Here is a 22,011-nt window from a genome sequence, read left to right on the forward strand (position 1 = left end):
AATTTCCATTACGAAAAGATCCTGGACCGTCCGGGAATCGAACCCAGACACCTTCAGCATGGCTTTGCTTTGTAGCCGCGGACTCTAACCTAAATGTGACTTGTAATTTTGTAGAATTTAATTTTTACTTGAAATAATTTTTAATTGAGCTTGATATATGTCAACTGAAATTTATAGGATCCTGTTATGAATCCTCAAGAACCTTATAGGAATCTTCAGGTTCTCATAAGAAATCTACAGAAAAAACACTTGAGCTCTGATGTATCTTGTCAAGCATCCGTAGGATCGCATAGAGTTCTTAGGATCTTGTTAAGGAATTTGCTAGGAGTTAACATCTTGGAATTCCGCTGCATGTTGTTGAACATTCTCAAGTCTATGATGAAAAATTTAAAAGTTTTTTATTATTAGGCTACCACTAGCACACCGCAAATTTCTCTAGGAACCTTTTACAAAATCCCCAAGTTTTCGCCGGAAATATTAAAAATACTAATAGAAATTCTCATTATCCCGCTTAAAACTTACAGGACGCCCTAGAGTTTATTAGGAATCACCAGATTTTGGATATAATCCTCAATAACCAATTATACACTCTAAGGATCCCTCAACAAGTCCTCAGTGTCCACTTGGAATCTGCAGATATTCTCATGAATTCGTTAAAATGTCTTAAAAGTCCTACAAGAACCAAGAATCCCTTAAGGATTCTCCTGGTTACAGTTAGGATACTCATAGACTCAGCTCGTAAGGAAAATGTTGATGATGATGAGACCCGTATCCTAAATTAACAATCTTGTACATAATTCTGGATCGTTTCTTAACAAATCTAACACCTTACAGAGTCTATATAAAAGAAGGAACGTAGCTTTGAATTGTTGACGCAGAAAGATCAATATACACACCAATACCACAGAAAAAAAGTTAAAACATTCTCAGTCATATTTATCGCACGCTTCAATGATATTATTGAGAATAAATTGTAGTTTGGACTGTATTCGCATTTGTCATGTTATTTAATGAAATTTATTAAAAGTTATGATACACGACATTTTGCTGTACATATTTGTATCTATTATTGCGGTGTGTTTTTACATGCGCAATGTATGTAAAACCATAAAATTAAAGACAGTGAGCCAAAGAGATGAGACAAATTTATGATTGTTACTCTGTGTGAGTCTTGAATTTTTTGTTTCTCTTATGTCGGTGCTGGTGCAGGGTTAAAACAAGCTGTTCCAAATCTGAAGAACAGAGTTTTTAATTTTAGCACCTACTGGCAGACTCAAGTGGGCTGGTCACTCAATATGAATGCCTAAGAAAAGAGATTGGTCTTTAGTTGAGATACTGGTAGGGATTATTGGCCTCATGAAACGTTGCCAATGTATGACCAATGAATATTCTGAAGTAAAGAAGCGCGTACGCGAGTCCTTAGTAGTTGGTGAGATTTGAGGAAATATCGACGAAAATGGAGCCCTGGAATGTAATCGGTGTGGAGTTGATATGCTTTTTAAATTACTAAAGCAACAGACACGATAATATTTACAAAAATTTACAAATTTTAATGGTATTGAAAAATGTTGCCAAAAACGGATCCATTTTGTTGCCAAAATCGGGGGGTGCCAAAATCGGAGCATGCCAAAAACGGAATCCCACTGTATTTGATATTCAAGATCATATTGTTAGTAAAATAAGAGTTGATAAGCCATTTCAGAGTGATTTTTTTAAAGAATAGTCAAAAAATGTCGTGTTGATAAACGTGCTAATAATTTACTATTTCTCACATTTAAATTACTGTTTTTAATGCACTTTGTGAAAATAATGAATATTTAAAAAAAAAAATGAAAAAATGTGTTCTGTTTGTATCTTGATACATTCATTACTCGATGGTCCTGTCAATATCGAGTTAAGGAGAGTTGACTGTACTTTGGTTCCAAATCTGACATGCAATATTTAATCTAAAGCAACTAATTTCCGTGATATGGGATTATAGTAATGCGGTGCTTAACACTTGATTTTTTTGTTCTCGGCATAGGCCCTTGAGCTTGGCCTCCCGAAAAATAGATAAGAAACGATTTTCCTAGATTTCTTGATGTTGTCATTGCTTGAAAGGCAGTATTGATATGTTGTTCAATGTTGCTATAGCAGTGGCGCAACCAAAGGGGGGTTTTGGGGGTCAAATCCCCCCCAGAACCAGAAAAATTTACTAAGGATATTTTTGAAATTGATCACTACATAACGCACGCAAACTGCGGATCAGTAACTTAGTTTGTTCTTTTAAAGTCTTAGTCTTCAGAAGAAAGTTTTTCTGCGTGTTGCAACTTCAATAAAGTAATCATATTCTTGACCATTTTGATTCACTTCTCTAGGAAATGGCTTTGAAGGCTACTATGCTCATATCTGGTTACAATATGCGTCGTATTGAATTTCTTATGCAAAGATCCAGATAATTCGACCGACTAAAGACCCATGTACCAAAATGGATCACGGAAGTGCCCGAGTATTTCTTTACACCTTTTTAACTGCTTATTGATGCAGCATTCTAAGCACCAAAAATCTTTCAATTGGTTCAGAATTCACCCAAATTTTACAATTTTAAAAGTACAGAAGTCGAATTTCATAAAAAATGGTCAAGTTTGGAGACCTTGGTTTCAACCAATAGATTGATCTCAAATTTGAACTGCATGCTGCCAATAATTTCAATTTTGGTTTGTGAAGAAATCATCGAATTCTACGCAAGAAATATAGAGTAAATAAAACCGCCCATTTAGACAAAAGAGGCATTTTTTATTTTTAACGAACAATTTAGGATAAAAATTATAATACACTAAGTTTTAAATTTCGTCTAAGTCGAAATATTCACAGAACCATACCTTCTTCTACATATTTACATTTTAAAATAGGGTAGCGATTGTTTATTTCGTTCCTAAACGCTAACAGTTGGCGCCAACGGTAAACATTATAAGCAACAACCTTTCGAACATTCAGTTTCTTTCACTGGCCGCCGAGCGACGACACTGTTGTTTGTATTCCACCCACTGATCGCGCTACGCTGGATTCACAAATTTCCCAAACTTTCAATGCAAGCGCATGGAAGAATGGTAGTCGGAGAACTGTCAAAACGTATGGAAAATAATGAAAAACGTAAATTACTTGCAATTAGGAAACTGGATCAAAAAAGTAGTGATTAGAAATCAAGTGTGAAGTGAATACATAACTTTTTGTGTGTTAGTTGATCTTCCGTGGTGCTTCCTTTGCTTCAGGATTTCGTTTTTACTACCACTGAAAAAGAGCCATCGAATGCCTTTTCATCTTTGAATATCGCCCTATTGTTTCAATTTAAAAATTTCGGGTCTTTTAATAATAGTGTTTTTGTTATAATTTTAAAACTCTCGAAAAAAAATTCAATAAGTTTTTCAAAGATTTAAGTTATTTATAGAACGCAGTCTAAATTTGAGGTAAATCGATGTGCTGAAATTCAGGTCCCTAAACTTGACCATTTTTTACTTTATTCTTGCCAGTACTGTATGTCCCATAAGACATTGCAACAATTTCATAGGCGCTGATCATAAAACACATTTTATTTTTGGGTCAATGAATAAAAACATATTTTTTTCTGGTACAGGTCGGAATTGATTTTTTTCACTGCGTAAAATCGAATCACTAAGAAAAAAAAATGGAAATCTTTGATATAAGAACTTAAATGTTATCTTTTTTCGTTATTTTATTTTTGTAATGCGGTGGCGTAGCCAGAAATTTTTTCTAGGATCGGTAGGAGTCTTCACAAGAAAACAAAACAATTGACCAGTATACACAAAAAAAAACACAGTTGTCTTAAATACGTTCTAAACTGCAAAACCATTCAAATTGGGTTATTTCTACGAGTGGCGTCAGGTGACAATTGTCGGTGTCGTATAGCGAGGTGACAATTCTCGACTCGAGTGAAGTGACTCGCCGTGCAAATCAAATGGAGAGTCACTTCACTCGAGTCGAGAATTGTCATCTCGCTATACGACACCGACAATTCTCACCTCACGCCAGTCGTAGAATAAACCCAATTGTATATTGCAATACCAAATTATCTCAGATTTATGCATAAAAATCTAAAAACAAGAACATCAAAAAACAAATTCCGGATAATCGAGTATAAAAATCTGGATAATTGAATCCCGGATAATTGAGTCCCCGGATAATCGAGTCCGAACTGTAATTGTAAAATTTGTGACTCCGACTACAATCGTAAAATAATTGGAATACAAAATCATCCAAAAACAAAATTAATGAATGGCCATAATGAAAATTCTAAGGTATAACATTGGTCATGAAATCTGCACAATAAAAGTAAAATACGTTTTTGACCTTCGTACTCGGTTTTCTGGATTGTGAATTCTTTTAAATGTCACAATTTTATTGGAATCTTTTCAATCCATTTTGACCATGCATGTTAAAAAAAGCTACTTAAATTCTACAGTTTTTTGTCAAATTTACAAAACCCCCTCCAGAACCAAATCCTGGTTGCGCTACTGTAGCTATAGCTATTAAGTATAATTACACATTTTAAAACAAACTTCGCTGTTTTGTGGTCAATTATCTAGATTGTTTTTCTCAAATAAAAAAAAAAATCAAAATCAAAGTTTTTTGAATTATAATACGAAACGTTGTTACTGGGGAATTATTGTGAGCAAAAGTTAGAGTAAAGTCTTACGAAAAATATTTTGAAACAAACAATGACGCAGTGAGCATTTTTTATTTTTTATTACTTATGTCACGAAATTTTGGATGTTTCATATTCAGTTTTATGAGTCATTTGAAAAATATGTCTCTGCAACAAAGATGAACTACTAGTGAGTAGACGATAGTGAAGCAGTTGAATACACATAAGATAGAAAAACTGTGAAAATTGAAGTCCCTTCATGTAAAGTGAGATAGAAGCAGATTCATAATAAAACAACATTGAACCGGCACCGAATAAGGTGGTAGATATTGCAGCGAAACATGATTTTAAATGTTATATTGACACCAGTTCTGCAAAGTTCTCAGATTCATAAGATAACAAGACCACAGACAAACAGACGACACACTCTCATCGCTGTCCAGCAACCATCTTTTCAACTTTCAAATACACCGATTTTAGCATTGGGCGATCATGTTCTCATGGCTTTAAATTTGATCTCGTTTTGTTCTAAGTGTTACGTCTGTTTGTCTGTGATAAGTCCATTATACTATGTATTTCTGTAGAACAAACTTAAAACCTTGACCATACTGAAGATGTTTTAAGCTACGCTTATAATTCTTTAATACAAGCTTCTTTTTTTCGCAACATGTTTTGGCGTCTTAATTAGGTTATTTACACTTTACAGGGTGTCCGCAAATTATCCGAACAGCAAAATTTTGGAAAGATGATCTCGCATTGAAAACAATGAAAAATCAATGTCCATGTACCTTTTATAATACATCTATATGTTAACACAAAATACAACTTTAAAAAATTTCGAAATGATTGCTTGTTACTGAGATAGGCAAATTTAATTTTTTTGGAGACGTTTTTCCTGAGGGCCGCTAGTCATACTGGAGATGTGTTATCCCTAAAATCTAAAAGAGATAAATCCAAATGTCCTATTATTATTTGAAGTAATCTACAGATTAGTGACTTCAAGTTAGACTGGAAATAGAAAATTGTACGGTTCAAATCCAGTGAGTTGTATGGACATTTCTCTTCCGTCATAAAGCTCGGAAAACAGCTCCCTTTAAGACACCTCAATATATTTGGGTTGGTTTTGCAATTATTTGAAATTGGAAATGTGTCAAACTTACTTTTTAAGAATATAATAAGCCAATGTTTAAATCCATGCAAGAATATTGAATTTATCATGCTTGACTGAATAGAGCCATATCTTCAAAGTTTGTACGGATAATTTGCGGACACCCTGTACAGCAATTCTAATATTTGTTTCAAACGAACTTTTCTTTGGCGGTATTCATCAGCTAATCCGGAACCGGAATTGGTTCAAATTTTGTTCATTATTTCCTACTAAATTTCCTACTATCCAAACTCAGAAATCAGTAGCAAATTTAACAATGATAACAAACTGGTCAATTGATTAAGTTTGGAGAAAAAAAATGTAACGAAGCCTCCATCCTTCGATTAAAACCCGGAGTAGTTCAGTTGCTCGGATATCACGTACAATCCATTTCATATATTAATGTTGAAAGGATACGATATAACAATTTTTCACATTTTCTCCTGAACTATTGCTCTTTAATAGGTGTTGTTCAAAATCCTATCTAACTAATTGTAAATTAGTTTGTAACTCAGATGACTCTTATCACTTGTTCATTATCAAATTTCTGCAGTTATGAAGAACTTATGAAGTATCCGCCTTAAAGTAAATTGTTGAGAGCTGTTTTGATTTGTTCTGGGATTTTATTATACACACTCGGTCCTACATTACTTTAAATGTTTTATGATTTTATACTTGACTAGCAACCGGCAAGAACCACTAAAGTTTCGTATATAATTCTTCTAATAAGTCACTCTCAGCCTAAACAGTTATGTTTTCTTATTTCTCAAAAAAATACACACAGTTTTTCAATAGATGGTTGTGATATGTCATATTTCGGAAGCAACACATTTCTAAGAAAAGTTATGTCCAACAAACAATTTATTACTCAATCAATGTTTCACAAATCAGATCACAAATTTCACTATCAAACACCGTCGGCTAAACATCCACTTCAAGAAACTGCTGTTCAATCTGTTCCTCTACGATAACATCTCACAGAACTATCCGCAACAGCTCCAATCTAGTGCTCCACCCGCGGCGAGTTCCCATCCAATCCCAGCCAGAGTGAGACCACCTTCTCCGGGTTGCGACACTCGAACCATCTGCTTGCTCGCAGCCTACTAAGCCTCGGACAGAAGAGGTAAAACTGGAACCCCGCTTCAGTATCGGTATCTAGTAGCCACCAACACAAGCGTGCACGTGTTCGCTCAGTTCGGAGCGAGCGAGATGGCACCAAATGGTGGGGTGGTGTGTTTGTAATCCTTGCGGGGTGGCTTTGGGTGGTGAATGGAGTGGGTGTCTGTTTCCTGTAATACGCACACTCGCACGAGCACGTGTGCGTTCATTATCCTTGTTCGAGGTGTGTGATGACGGATTCGGCGATGACGATGATGCCTCTGACTGCCGTGACAGGGATGCCAGGTTATTATTCTTGCCGTTTCAACTTTATTAGGTGAATTAAATGTACACACTTAAATTATTTTACGGATTCCTGTAAAAATCTCAACAGCTGAACAGTTCGGTGAAATAAATTAACGGAGTACGGTAAATTTTTACAGTATTCGGTGAAAAATCACCGGAATCCGTAAAATTTCGACGGAATTACGGTGTTTTATTTCACCGAACTGTTCAGCTGTTGAGATTACGGTGAAATTCACCGTAAGAGCTTAGTGTGTAGTTCAAAATTTATGTTAAGTTTGATCAAGTTCTCCTTAGGGCAACCTGTCGCACATTGCATCAGCTTTTACATTAGAATCAGGAAAATGACCGAAGTTTCCTAAAATAATTCAGTAAAACTTCCATGGTTTTCTTAGGAATGCTAGGAAATATTTTGTGTAAGAATTCCTCGAAGAATTATCAATGTTTATTCATCTAGAAAGTCCTTCATCCAGATGATTTCCATAGATTACTATTCTAAAATGAGGCTTATAACACAGTAATTTTTATTATAGTGCTGATCAAATTTTGTTGGCTCCCGATTTGGTCTCAACCCGAATTTGAGGAAACTGTTGCAATTTACTGGTAAACATACAACTTCGGAGTGATTTTGTACAGTCAGTCTTATTCCAATCTGATTAAAGACCTTTAATAGTTTATGTGTTTACTCAACTTCTATTGGCATTTCAAATAGTTGTACTTTTACCATACGATAAACAAATATAAAAATGGTAACTTTAGCAAAGGAGTGATTGAATGGAAAAGTTAAGAAGAAGGTTTTTTGCCGATTATGATGTCATGTCAGGAGCTCGATGCTAGTATTTTGAACAAACATCGATTTGGCCTAATTTGATACTTAATCTGTTTGTCTTTGATTTCATAATTGTTTAACATAACGTTCAGTTTCCTTCTACGTCTATTGCAATTCATTTTTCGTTTCAGTCCGTTATCCTGCAAAACCATATGATTGCTTTAAACCTTAAGAGCCCGAGACCCACCTCGAATTTTGAAGACCAGTATGTCTATTAATCTACTAATCTATATAAAGAAAAATAGAATGTTGTTTGTATGTCACGAAATGAATTACGAACGGGTCAACGGATTTGAATGATTCTTCTTCCATTGTTTTCATCAAGGGTTCCGACGTGTTTATGTGTATAAAAATCCCAGGATATTCACCGGGGCAGTCGAAAAAACGAGCGTGAACGGAACTGTCATTTTGTATTTGACGATCTATAGCGTTTTTAGAAGCCTACTTGATGCCAACAAATTTGCAAATAGCACCAACCTCAATCACAAGATAGTCCTTAATCTGTTGAACGGCTTGGCCGAAGACATCAACCTTCTAACTGATAAGAATCTTGAGGTAGAGAAGATTTCTTTTTGATAGTGCCACGTAGTTGAAGATTCCCAATCAGACTTACCGTCAGAAAGCTGAATATCTTTGCCGAAAACTAAAACGTTTTAGCTGGATTTTGAGCAACAATTCTGTTGCATATTGTTACTGATTTGTTACGGCGATGTGCTCAATTAGGTTTTGAGCAGTCATTTCAAATCTCATAAGCGTTTTTAGGTAGTCATCTTTAAGCTAGGGCACATTTCATAACTATTTGTAAAACGCATTGCTAATAATTTCTGATCGGCCATACATTGGCGCCAATATTTTTCACCTCCAGATAGCCCTCAATCTCCTGAACAGCTTTGTCGATGACACCAACCTTCTAGCTGATAAGGGTTTTTAGATACAGATAAATGAATACAATTTGTAACTAGCACCACCTAGCGGAAAAATTCTCAATTAAATTTTTAACCTCCAGACAGCCGCTGAATATCTTCGCCGAAGACACCACCCTTCTAGCTGATAAACATTGAAGATAAAAAAGATTGAATAAAGTTTGTCACTAGCGCCTCCTAGCGGATAAATTTTCAACCAGATTATTCAATTATAACCAATTTTGGATCCCTCATGTTCACGATTTTTCCGTTTCATTGAAGAGAATAGGACAGGGAGAGAGGAGGGGTCAGGGATTTATGTCTCACCCAAGGATTGTAAGACCAACTTACCTAACTCACTTCAAAATTTAATTCATATTGATTGATCTACTGGTCTCCAAATTGTGGCCATTTCGAAATTCGAGGTTCGTCTTGGGCTTTTAAGGGTTAAGCGTATCGTGAGAATCATAGAATTTAATTTCTTTATGACAGACCATGTTGGAAGTTTGTTTTAAAAAAAGATTGCTTTTTCATTACGGACTACAATCAAAATCTTCATATGTGTTAGTTCTGTCTAGACAAAAATAAAGCTAAGGATTGTGACGAACAAAACTTGGAAAATTCAATGTCCTGTAGCTTTTAAAATAACTTTCATTCCATTTCAGTTGTTTGAGAATGTGCTTCATAATTATTGAACCATAAGTAAAATTATTTGCACTGACAGTTAAATTTTTGACTGTACTTCGTGTAAGCCTTTGTCAAGAAGTTCGCAACAAGTTTTTCGGACTATCTGCAACAAAAATAAAACAATTTCTCTTGAATTCTCCCTATGTCGATGATTTCTTTGGTCCCTTTATTCTGCATACCATTTCCCTCTCCATATCTCGATACCCTCCTTATCTCAATATCTCCGTTTCTCGATGTGCTTTTGTTAAATTTTTTGTTCCCATCTTTCTCTCCGTATGTCGGTATGACCAATATCAGAGGTTACTAGATCAGATTTTTGTAATTCAGAACAAATTAGGAACGCGAAATGACGTCTGCTTGCTTATTATTTTACCTTTTTTCCTAACAAAGAAGTGGTTTTCAATCTTCAAGCTTTCAATCAATTCATTAAAAAAATATTCTTTATCTCGATCTCTCCCTATCTCGATGGTCCTTTCGATATCGAGATGTAGAGAGTCGACTGTATTATGAGTTTTGAGTTAAAAATAACTAAAAATTTCAGAATGTTTTTACTAAAAACCGGTCGTAATCGGTCGAAAATTATGAACATCCGGTGTTCTGTTAAATTCATTCTCGCTGAAACCAGGCCGCCATTGGCACTCATCGTTAAGGACATGTAGGAAGGAATCCCTGTCATGGCAGTGAAGATGGCTTCCTCACATGTACAAACACATATCTGGAAGTCCACATATTTTTCAAAATATTTTTCACTTACCTGTACTAAATCCATTCCAAAATTTCTATCGAGACATCAGAACACTATTACTTTACAATTTCCGTAGTTTTAACACTAGAAGCTGGTGGAAATTCCACGAACCGTGCTAATTTTCAACACGTTTAACTTTGCTACAATTGTTTACACTTTTACGCCTGCGAACGAAGAACACTTTTCGCCGATTTTTACCACTTTCGCTAAACGTAGAACCTCCAACACAGTTTACTTTCACTACTTGTTAATTAAAGATCAATTATTAGTTGATTTCTGATGAAAACAACTTAAAATTTCACCAAACCGTGCTAAAAACAATCACTTGATCTCAGCATTTCGCTTTTTTTATTTTTCTAATTTTACGCCGACTGCTCGCTTGCAGGGCTGTCAGATAGGTTACGTATGACATCTAGCAATCTTATTTAGTCGAAAGGGACAAGACTTAAATTGAAGTAGCGATTACTGGCAACAACGTCTTATCAATTATAATTTCACTATTACCAATAAATAAGAGAATATTTTTTGTGTACCACTACTTTTATACAATTATTAGTGGATTCAAAGGAGTTTCACCTTAATATTCTAATTTTATGTCACTGATCTCTAGTTTTTGATAAAACTTGAGGGTGGTCCTTTCGGTTTTTTTTTTTCAAATATGTGGACCCCTCGTAGCTAAACATTTTGCGAAAAAGCCCATTTTTGATAAATCTTGGATATTTCTTCACGTCATTTGTCTCATATTTCCCTTGCAACACATAGCAAACTTAGTGGCATCGTATAGAGGAAGGATTAGCTCTCATTTGACGTTATAAAAATTTTGGTGGCCATCTTAAATTTTGTTAGAAAAATCGTTTTTTCACCATTGAATTTGGCATTTTTTCCATTATTATTCTTTCCAAAACGAAGTGAGTGTTTGAAAATTTATGTCTATTTGGCGAGATTGTTGTTTTCTGCTTGTTTTACCTATTGTTACTGAAAAACAAAGCAAAAATGTTCATTAAATACTTAAGACAATATTAAGAATAAGCAACTCCCGTTTTTTTCATAGTTTGGTTGTATGGAAATTATGAAAAATAAAATCCTATGGCACGCAAGAATAACTGATCCACCTGTACACCCATAAACTCTTTAGCAATTTTTGCACGATCTAGGTGGTGATTTAAAGGTGGTCCAAAGACGATGTAGGTTTATATGGAAATTACTATGGAGATATATTGAGAAATGTTCTAAACAGTACTTACTTTAGTACTTTAATGTACTTACAGTCTTATCATCCCATAGTAGAAACTCGTTCTTCAAACGACAATGAAGCATATTACTGAAGAAAAATTTCGTTTTGAACATATTTTATATGGGATTTTTGTGAATTATTGTAGAGCTATAATCCCACATGAAGCTAAATAATAGCAAACAATTTTATGAATATCTCTTCTCCTATCCGTCGGATAGAAATTGTTGAAAATCTAAAAAAATGACCACGTGATTAACGGACAACCCCATATGGCTGATTTAAATTCAAGATAGAAATGATATTTGATCCTGGGGCCCGGAGTGTTAATAAAAAGTACTATTCTAGAAGGTACAGGTTAGGTGAAGAAATAATAAAAGTATAAGATATAGTGCATTTTCCACTGGTGGACTTTTTGTCTCCTATGAGTACCTTAATTGCCCTGAACCTCCTTAAAAAACCTCAAAAAAAGTTGAATTTCAAAAATCTCAAACCTACCTTTATCTTATTTTTAAAAATTCGATCGATTACATCGTTTAGAGCAAGAGCTAAACTTACACTGACATATAAATATTCTTATAATGTTAAACGAATCGGCTATGTTTCAAAACTGAAAATCTTAAGGCTTGCTTTTTTTTCTATATTTTTTTTTAATTTTTTTATTAGTATCATTCCAAACATTACATTCATTGTTTCTTATATCTAGGTGTTCTGTGTTATCAGACAACACTATCATCCTAATTTGGTAAAACAAATCTAAGATTTTATTAACATTCTGTTAACAACATATTACATTTCATTTGCCGTAGCAGTTCAGATTTTTTACAGGTGAGTTGATTTCACCTGCTTATAAGAGAAAAAAAAAAACGTTTTGAATATATTTAACCTGACTTAACCTAAACATATAACGCATTAATCGTGGCAATAGAAGATTGTAACGATTTTTGCCTGAAATTATTGATTATTTTATTTGACATTTGTTCCAATGTTTCAACATCGGATAATCTATGTAACTCATTGGCACTATACCAAGGAGAAAGCCTCAGAATCATTTTCAAAATTTTATTTTGAATTCTCTGCAGAGCTTTCTTCCTAGTATTACAACAGCTAGTCCATATTGGTACAGCATACAACATGGCAGTCCTGAAAATTTGTTTGAATATCAAAAGCTTGTTCTTAAGACAAAGTTTTGATTTTCTATTAATAAGTGGATAGAGACATTTAACATATTTGTTACATTTGGCATTAATGCCCTCAATGTGATTTTTTTTTTGTTTTTTTTTGGCTTGAGGCAACAGTCTACAAAGAGGGTCAGTTTGTCTCAGTCAGTCACCATGTGATACTGACGGAGGATGGATGTGTTTCCCCAATACACGGTCCTTCGTGCGGCGTCTTCTGGTGACTGGACTGGAGTTTTTTTGTGAGGGAGGATTGGGAATCGAACCCATGACCTTCCGCTTACGAAGCGAAAGCGTAACCTCGAGGCTACGACACCCCCCTTAATGTGATTTTTGAAAGTTTAATTATTTTCTAGCATGAGCTCTAGATACTTATCTGACCATTTTATTGGAACCCCTCTCATCGTGACAACATGTCTACTTGAAGGTTTCAAATAAAGAGCTTTTGATTTATGTGGGAATTTAGTTGAGTTTTGGAAGCATTAGGAGAAATCTTCCATTTTTGCAAGTATGAAGAAAAAATGTCCAAACTTTTTTGCAATCGACTACAAATGACACGCAGGCTTCGTCCTTTGGCGGAGAGGCGTGTGCCATCCGCAAACAAAGATTTTTGACATCCCTGAGGTAACTCAGGTAAGTCAGATGTGAAAATATTGTATAATATTGGTCCCAAAATGCTGCCTTGAGGAACACCAGCTCTTACAAGAAGTCTTTCATATCTGGAGTTCTGATAATTAACCTGAAGTGTACGATTTGACAGATAACTTTGAATTATTCAAACAATGTATGTTAGAAAATTAAAGTTTTTCAATTTTACAATCAAACCTTCATGCCAAACACTGTCGAATGCTTTTTCTATGTCTAGAAGACCAAGACCAGTAGAGTAGCCTTCAGTTTTGTTGGAACGGATCATATTTGTTACACGTAAAAGTTGATGAGTGGTCGAATGTCCATGGCGGAATCCGAACTGTTCATTGGCAAAAATTGAATTTTCGTTGATGTGGGTCATCATTCTGTTCAAAATAACCGTTTCAAAAAGTTTACTGATGGAGGAAAGCAAACTAATTGGTCGATAGCTAGAAGCTTCAGCAGGATTTTTGTCTGGTTTTGAAATTGGAACAACCTTAGCATTTTTCCATTTGTCAGGAAAATACGCTAATTGAAAACATTTGTTATATCAACTAAAAATGATAAGCTACTTTCTGGAAGTTTCTTGATGAGGATGTAGAAAATTCCATCATCGCCAGGAGCTTTCATATTTTTGAATTTTTCAATAATAGTTCTCACTTCTTCAAAATCAGTCTTCTAGGAATATTCGAAAACGTTCTCTTGATTGAGAATATTTTCGAAGCCCTGAGTAACTTGATTTTCAATTGGACTAGTAAGTCCTAAATTAAAATTGTGCGCACTTTCAAATTGCATAGCAAGTTTTTGAGCTTTTTCGCAATTAGTTAGTAATAATTTGTTTTCCTCTTTCAATGCCGGTATAGGCTTCTGAGGTTTTTTCAAGATTTTAGATATATCAGGGTATTGAATTGAGAAATATCCTGAAGAGCACTCATCAAATAAAATTCTGCCGTTAGAAATAGCTTTCAACTGAAACACCTAAAGTTTCAAAAACTTTAGTTTCAAATGACGAAAATAGTCGATGTTTTATACGTCTATGATCTTAAGGCGTGCTTATTGCCTCCAGCTTCCTCTATATAATTTATTTTTTGAACCTGGAAGTTAAATTAAATTCAAAGAAACAAAACTGAGAATGTCTTCCAAACATCTCTTCTAATATACAAGTATCTCCCATCTTTCAAATATTTTCCGCTTTCTTCTCAAATGGAAGACAAACATATTATCTTCCATCCTGGCAGCCCTGGTTCGATGATGATTGCGGCCTGGTACATAGAGCCAAGGTAGGAGCAACCGGTTCTGGTCCTGGAGGTATGCAGCATAATATTTTTCGATCAGTTGCGCAGCATGCCATGACGATGATGATGCATACACACGTACCTCTCTACCCAGCAGGCTGTGTGTACATAGCTGGCCATGAGAGGGGGAGGGGTAGATCCCAAGGGGATAGGCCGCCCCAACCCCCTTCAGGGCGGTAAGGAACAACAAGAGCAACCGCAGCGCGCCAAACTCTCAAGTCAAATCAAAACAAAAAGCACAGATGAATAGTTCCCTTTTCGACTGCGGATGACTGCACATCGGTACATGTGTTTCTGTATTTATCGTGCCTCGGTGCCAAGCGGAGTGTGAATTCCCCGGTTCTCCTGTAGCCATAGAGTACCAGGACTTGCAGGCAAATTTGGTCCACAAAACCGACGGCGACGGCCTTTTGAACGCAGGCCGCCTCGATTGGAAGTGTCCTCTGCTCGCCGTGGATCACAAAGACCAGGTGCAGAACAGAGATAGAGGGAGTGCGGAATTCCCGAAGCTCTTCTTGTCAAGACCACGGGAATCTCCGACTCCAAGCCTCGAGACTGGAGTCGGTTAGCACAAGCCGCGACGAGTTGTGTGCGTTCAGAATCATCCAGGCGGCAAAAAGGCAAACACCACACAGCTGTCAGCAGCTGGTCCATGAGCTGTGCAACGACATTCCGGAACTTCCGCCCAAGTGGCAACTCCACGCGCTGAGAATTGATTATTATTCATTCAAACAAGGACGGCCCGGGCTTCCGTTACCTCTCGGAATAAGTGTGCAACCCCGGAGTCAGTAGAGTCAGTAGAGTAGAAAGATTTACATTCGATTTGCCCCTGGTTCGACGACTACGACGACGTCGCGCGACGGAACTCTCTCTCGCCGCTTGCCGTGTCTCGTGTGTCTGCGGTTTCGAATTCCCAAACGTTCCGTTGTGTCGTCCTTCTCCCCTTAGTTTGGTACCACAAGTTCAGGGTGGTTTTGTGAGTGCGTCTCTGCCTGTGATTCGATTAGTATCAGCTCGTTGATTATGGTTCAAATAATTTAATTTCGTTCTCGGGTGGTTCCAGCTGACGGTCAAACAGCCGGGGAGCTCTTCGGAAGTGTGTGTAGTACATCTCGTCCATGCGAGACAGAAGAAGAATCGAAAAAAATAAATAGGAGGACAATTGTGGAGTGTGTCGAACACGTGGGTGCAATCAACAGATTCAACTTTTGCGAATTCAACAATCGCAGCAGAGTTCAGTGAAGAGTTAGCAGAGTGTTATTCCAAGTGATTTGGTGATCAGTGACCCTGAAAGTCTGAACTGTTAAACCAGTTGGGCGTCGAACCAGAACAACCAGAACCAACTGGCACCGGTCAAAGTCATCATCTGTTTCGAGAGGTAAGTACCCAGGTATCAAATTTCGAAGGCAGTGCATTTTTTGTGTGATTGGTTTCTTCTTCAACCAAGTGAAAACGGCAAAGAGAGATCATTTAGGTTCGAGTTCTCTGTTTACATTTTTCCATTTGACTAATTTTGGTTCGAGTTTCACGACGGGTTCTTCGCAGGGAGTGAGTGAGAAGTGAAGATTAGAATAATTGGTTTTAGTTTGCTGCTGCGTTGATTTTTCAAGTAGCATTTCCAATAGCATTTTCAAAATCATCTGGGTTTATTCAATATTAATTCTGTTGAATATAAATCCCGTGATTATCATTTCTATTATTATGATTTTCAACAAAACTCAATGGTTTTTATTTATTGTTATGATTTTATTTATTCATTTATTTATTTTTTAACTTTAAATTTTGAAAGAGGGAAAAGCCCCTTTGAGTGATTTCTTACTGAAATCATTCTTAAAAAGGCATAAAACCACTTTGTCTTTTCAAAAAACATTACAAAATAAACAATCTTAACAATAAAAGGCTCAATCGGCATTGATCCATAGCAGAGCCAAGTTCTTGAAAGATCGAGAGGTCCGTAAAGATGTTTATATTTATTAGCATACCACACACAGTAAACTACTCTTCAAATCTGAAAAGAAACATACGAAATAGGAAAAAACAATATCATACATAATAGGAGATGTCATTCAAAAATTGAAATGAAAGTTTAAAAATTGGGAGATGCATATTTCCTAAAATATCTCGAACAGATATTGGAGTGGGACTAGCTAAATTTTGAATTTTATTTAGAAATGTATTTCTTGGTACAATGAATCTTGTACAATGAAAAATTATATGATCAATATCGTCATAAAAAGCCCCACTGTCGCATAACTTCGAATCTTTTATGTTAATGCGATATTAATGACTGTTACAATTATAATGATTTGAAATAAGTCTTGAAATACTACCAATAAAATGTCTACTAACTGATAAATTTTTGAACCATGGATATAGATAAACTTTTGGAAGAATGGAATGACACCAACGTCCTTTATCACTAGAATCCCAAGATGCTTGCCAATTCAATAAGAAAGATCTTATTAATGTTGAATAATATTCAAATGTAGAAATATTACGATTATTTGTAATACCACAGCGAACACCCAATACAGCTTGTTTATTACCATAAATGTTTGAATGAGCTGGAACCCATACAAATTTTATAATGAAGCCTAGTAAATTTAGTTCAAATAATAATTGTTTTATCATTAGAATTAGCTGATGAGTTTTAATATGAAAGTTCACTGAGCTAATGGCTTTAAGGCAACTATAACTATCAGAACAAATAAAAAAGATATTTAGTGAACAAGTTTTTATCAAACTACATGTAAAATATAATGCAGTTAATTCAGCAACAAAAATGGGACAGGGAGATTGTAATTTTAAAAAATGTGCTGTAAAATGATTGTTTACCCCGAATCCTGCAATATCGTTAATTGGAGATCCATCTGTAAAATAAAACTGATCAGAACTTACTCCAACAAATTTACGATTAAAAAACAAACTAACAAATCGAGAATAGTCATGACATGAAATTTGTTTCAATTTCATGTAAAGATAAATCGATTATAGGTAGTAGCGAATGAATTTTGATTTCATGTTATGTTATGTCATAAAAATGTTTGAAGAATTAGCTATAATATGTTGATTTATACAATGATCGCAAAAATCTAAAATGTTGCATGTTGGATTAATGTCAGCTAAAGATTTTAAAATTGTTATTATTGGGTGATTATTCGAAATACATTGTATAATATACTTACAACTTGATTCATGAAATCTTATTTTCAACGGAACAATTCCTGTTAAAACTTCCACTGACTTTGTGTGAGTGGAATTCATTAATGTTAAACAAATTTTCAAACAACGATATTGAATTTTCTCAATTTTGTAAAAATGTGTGGAAGCAGTATTTCCAAAAGTAAAACAACCATATTCTAGAACAGAACGTATTGTAGTTACATAAAGTGTTATCAAATCAGAAGGATGAGCTCCCCACCAAGTACCAGTAATTGTTTTAAGAAAATTTGTTCTTTTTGAACGTGTTTTTTGAATATACAGTGGGATTCCGTTTTTGGCAACAAAGTCGAAATTTTTAGTTGCCAAAAACGGAACCGTGCCAAAATCGGAACCCTTATTTTAAATTTTATTTTTCAGCTATTGGTTTTGAAAACTTCATTAGAATGTTATTTCATCATCCTTGTGGAACTATATGGCATCAAGACTTCAGAACGGTTCACTTCGAAGCAGTTTTCCGTAATATTGTACTATGCTATGAATCTATAGCGCCGTGATGTTAATTGTGACAAACGTCCTACATACTTACTTTTTACGCTTCAATGTCTTTAAGGATTTCAGAAGCTTTATGTACACTATTTGTATGAGTGGATCATGTAAAATAAATAATCGCAAAAGTGACCTTTATATAAGAACTGAGCATTTTCCTAAAACTGTGTAAGAATACGAAATAAAAATTAATACTGTTTTCATACACAGACGTATTTACAAAACAAATGCGCTTGGTATTGCAAAACGGCATGAGTTTTTTTTTTATTTAATCAATATTGAAAATCAGTTTAACTTTAAGGTGAAGATGCATCGAAGCCAAACCTCAAATTTTCAAGAGCACAAATCTCGAGAACCAGCCAGCGGTTTGAGCTGAAAATTTAATCGATTGGTCACACGCTGGTGATGACCAATCGATTAAATTTTTAGCTGGAATGGCTGTTTAGTTCTGTAGATTTGTGCCCTTGAAAATTTGAGGCTTGGCTTCGATGCATCTTCACCTTAAGGCTTTAGCGTAAACTTTTACAATATTCGGTAAGTTTAGAATACCCTCCTTTATTTTATGTTTCTGGTAAGTTAAGCATTGCATAATTACTGATTAACTGCAATCAAAAGGGCAAACATAAACAACTAATCAAAAAAGTAATCTACAAGAAAACGCTAGGGCTCTGAAGCATTTTGTTAGGAATATTGCTTCAATATTTCCGAAAATTCTCAAGTCTTCAATAAAAATTTAAAAAAAATCATTATACTTAGGCTACCACTAGCACTCCTGAAATTTCTCTGGAAACCTTTGCAAAATCTACAAGATTTTACCAGAAATATTCAAAATACCACCACAAATCCACATTATCCAGTTAGGAATTACCAGGATGCCATAGAAAACTTAAGAGCTTATTAGGAATCACAAAATTTCGGACTTAATCCTCAATAACCAATTATATATTCTCAGGATCCCGCAAGAAACCCTCAGTGTTCGCTAGGAATCTGTATGGCAGTATTTACTTACCTTCGAAGACTCATCTAATAAAATATTACTCCGAAACCGGTTACACAGAATCCCAATATATTAATAATAACAATATGTCGCATAACATATTGTTGGGGCCCAGATAGCCGTAGCGGTAAACGCGCAGCTATTCAGCAAGACCAAGCTGAGGGTCGAGGGTTCGAATCCCACCGGTCGAGGATATTTTCGGGTTGGAAATTTTCTCGACTTCCCAGGGCATAGAGTATCTTCGTACCTGCCACACGAAATACGCATGCAAAAATGGTCATTGGCATAGTAAGCTCTCAGTTAATAACTGTGGAAGTGCTCATAAGAACACTAAGCTGAGAAGCAGGCTCTGTCCCAGTGGGGACGTAACGCCACAAAGAAGAAGAAGAATGTCGCATGACATTGTTCACTGATTTTTAATAATTGACCCAGGAACCGGTTCCTTGGAAACCCGGATACCAATTCCAAAGTGGCCAAATGGGTTCTGAGCTGTGCAACTCAGTCATAGAATGCAATTATTTGAAAAATCATGAAGTTTGATGTGTCGCGTGATAGTATTTACTCGCTTCCAAAAATGGCCCCGGAACCGGTTCCCCGGAACATCCAGAAATTGTGATCCGTGGCATGCAGTGACCATGATGGCCTTGTAGACATCCGACCTCATCGTTATAGAGCTAATCATTGTAAAAAATCAGCTGATTTCATATTGCAAATTCACTTTGCACCCATTTTGATTCCGGAATAACTCCGGAACCAGGTGACCAATCCTAAAATTCTGTCCAAGCTCTCAAACTAGAAGGATATGCGCTTCTTGTTTCAAAATTTGGTTTAAAAATATAAAAAAAACAAAAAAGTTACGGCCCAAAACGTGTTTTTTAACACTCGTTTAGGGGGGTTGGTAAAATAGGGGTTAATTTAGAATCGTACCATATACCAAGATATTTCTATTCGTCAACTTTTTCAATTTCAATATTATTAAAATATAAATGAATATTATGAAAAGAGTGTTTGCGTGAAAAAAAATATAAATTTTGTTTTTGCTACTGAAAAAGTTAAACCATTATTATGTGCCCAATTACAAATATTGTCTAGTGCACATTGCATAAAATGACGAATCACTTCTCTATTTTTACCACTGATAGATACAACCTTATCATCAGCAAATTGATAAAAATAACAACCATTTGGTATAATAAAAAAATAGCTATAACGAACCATTTTAGAAGATCCATTGTGAAAAAAGTTCATGATTTTGAAAAAAAATGAATTACATATAAAATTTCATAAAATAATTTGAATTTGGAAATTCATCATTTTTTTCATATAATAAATCAATAAGAACAGAATCATATGCACCAGAAACATCAAGAAAGGTGGATACCATGTCTTGATTTCTTTTAAAAGAGAGGTAAATTTGAGATGCTAAAAGAGCAGTACAATCACGAGTACCACAACCTTTCCTCAAACCATACTGTGATGAAGATAAAATGTTATTCCTCTCAGCCCATAAATCAAGACGATTCAAAATCATTCTCTCCATGAGTTTACGTACACATGATAATAAACTTATAGGCCTTCGACGGTCAAAAAAAGATATTTGCCTGGTTTCAATAAACTAATAACTTCAACAAAACGCAATTCTGGTGGGAACATATTTTGAAGGAGAAAAGAACTATATGATGAAAGTAAATGCATTTTGCCTTGTAATGGTAAATTTCGCAATACAATAAATTTTATTCTATCAGTTCCCGGAGAAATATTATGAGTCACAGTTAAAGCCAAATTAATTTCTTCCAACGAAAATAATGTACTAAGTTCAGGAAAATAGTTGAATGTTTGACGAGTTTTGAAATTAATATTTTGAGGTACGAAGTTAGGATCAAATTTTTCTATCAACTCTATAGAATATTCCAAAATAGGTTGAGGAGAAAATTCATAATTTCTCAAATTATTTGCAACACTCCATAAAGTGGATAATGAAGATTCTCTATCGAGATTCTGAACAATTTTTTTACAATAATTTCTTCTTTTAAATTCTAGTAAATTGTGCTTCAGCTTTGCAATATAAAAAATAATATTCTCTAGATCCAAATCTTCGAAAGCTCTGAAATGCATCAGATTTATTTTTCAAAGCTAATGAACAATCATTATCCTACCAAAATGTCGGACGTTTTTTATCAGAGGATTTAGAAGTATGTTTTTTCGTTTGTGATTTAAATAATGCTTCTGTTTGAAGCTGCAAGAACATTTTATAATTTTCAAGTGCAGTTGTAGAATAATCATGTATTCTAATGTATTAAAGGAAAAAAAATAAATCAGAAAATTTTATCCAGTCAACATTTCTACACAAATCAGGGGAATTTATTGAAGAAAATTTAGAATTACTTTTAAAACCATGCATTTGAATTAGTATGAGTAAATGATCACTACCGTTGGGATCATTAATTGTTTTCCAGGACGAAATAAAAGACAAATTACTGGCAAAAAATGATAAATCAATAGCTGAATTATGAGCCGGAGGAACTGCAATTCTTGTGAATGATCCATCATTCAAATTTAATTTATCCATCAGATCCATTATTAATGAACCTCTGCCATCAATATTATCACTCCCCAATGCAA

General features: G+C 35.0%; 1 long non-coding RNA gene across 1 annotated transcript in view; it reads left to right on the forward strand.

Annotated features, from left to right (window-relative positions):
• The first annotated feature begins 14,907 nt into the window (after nucleotides 1-14,907).
• LOC110678636 overlaps nucleotides 14,908-22,011 on the forward strand; it is a 293,911-nt gene continuing 286,807 nt past the window's right edge. The window contains exon 1 of the long non-coding RNA XR_002501795.1: nucleotides 14,908-16,062. This is a non-coding gene — a long non-coding RNA (uncharacterized LOC110678636). The remainder of the gene's footprint in view (nucleotides 16,063-22,011) is intronic.

This window comes from Aedes aegypti, chromosome 3 (genome assembly GCF_002204515.2).
Source record: "Aedes aegypti strain LVP_AGWG chromosome 3, AaegL5.0 Primary Assembly, whole genome shotgun sequence".
In the NCBI taxonomy this organism is placed as follows: Eukaryota; Metazoa; Arthropoda; class Insecta; order Diptera; family Culicidae; genus Aedes; species Aedes aegypti.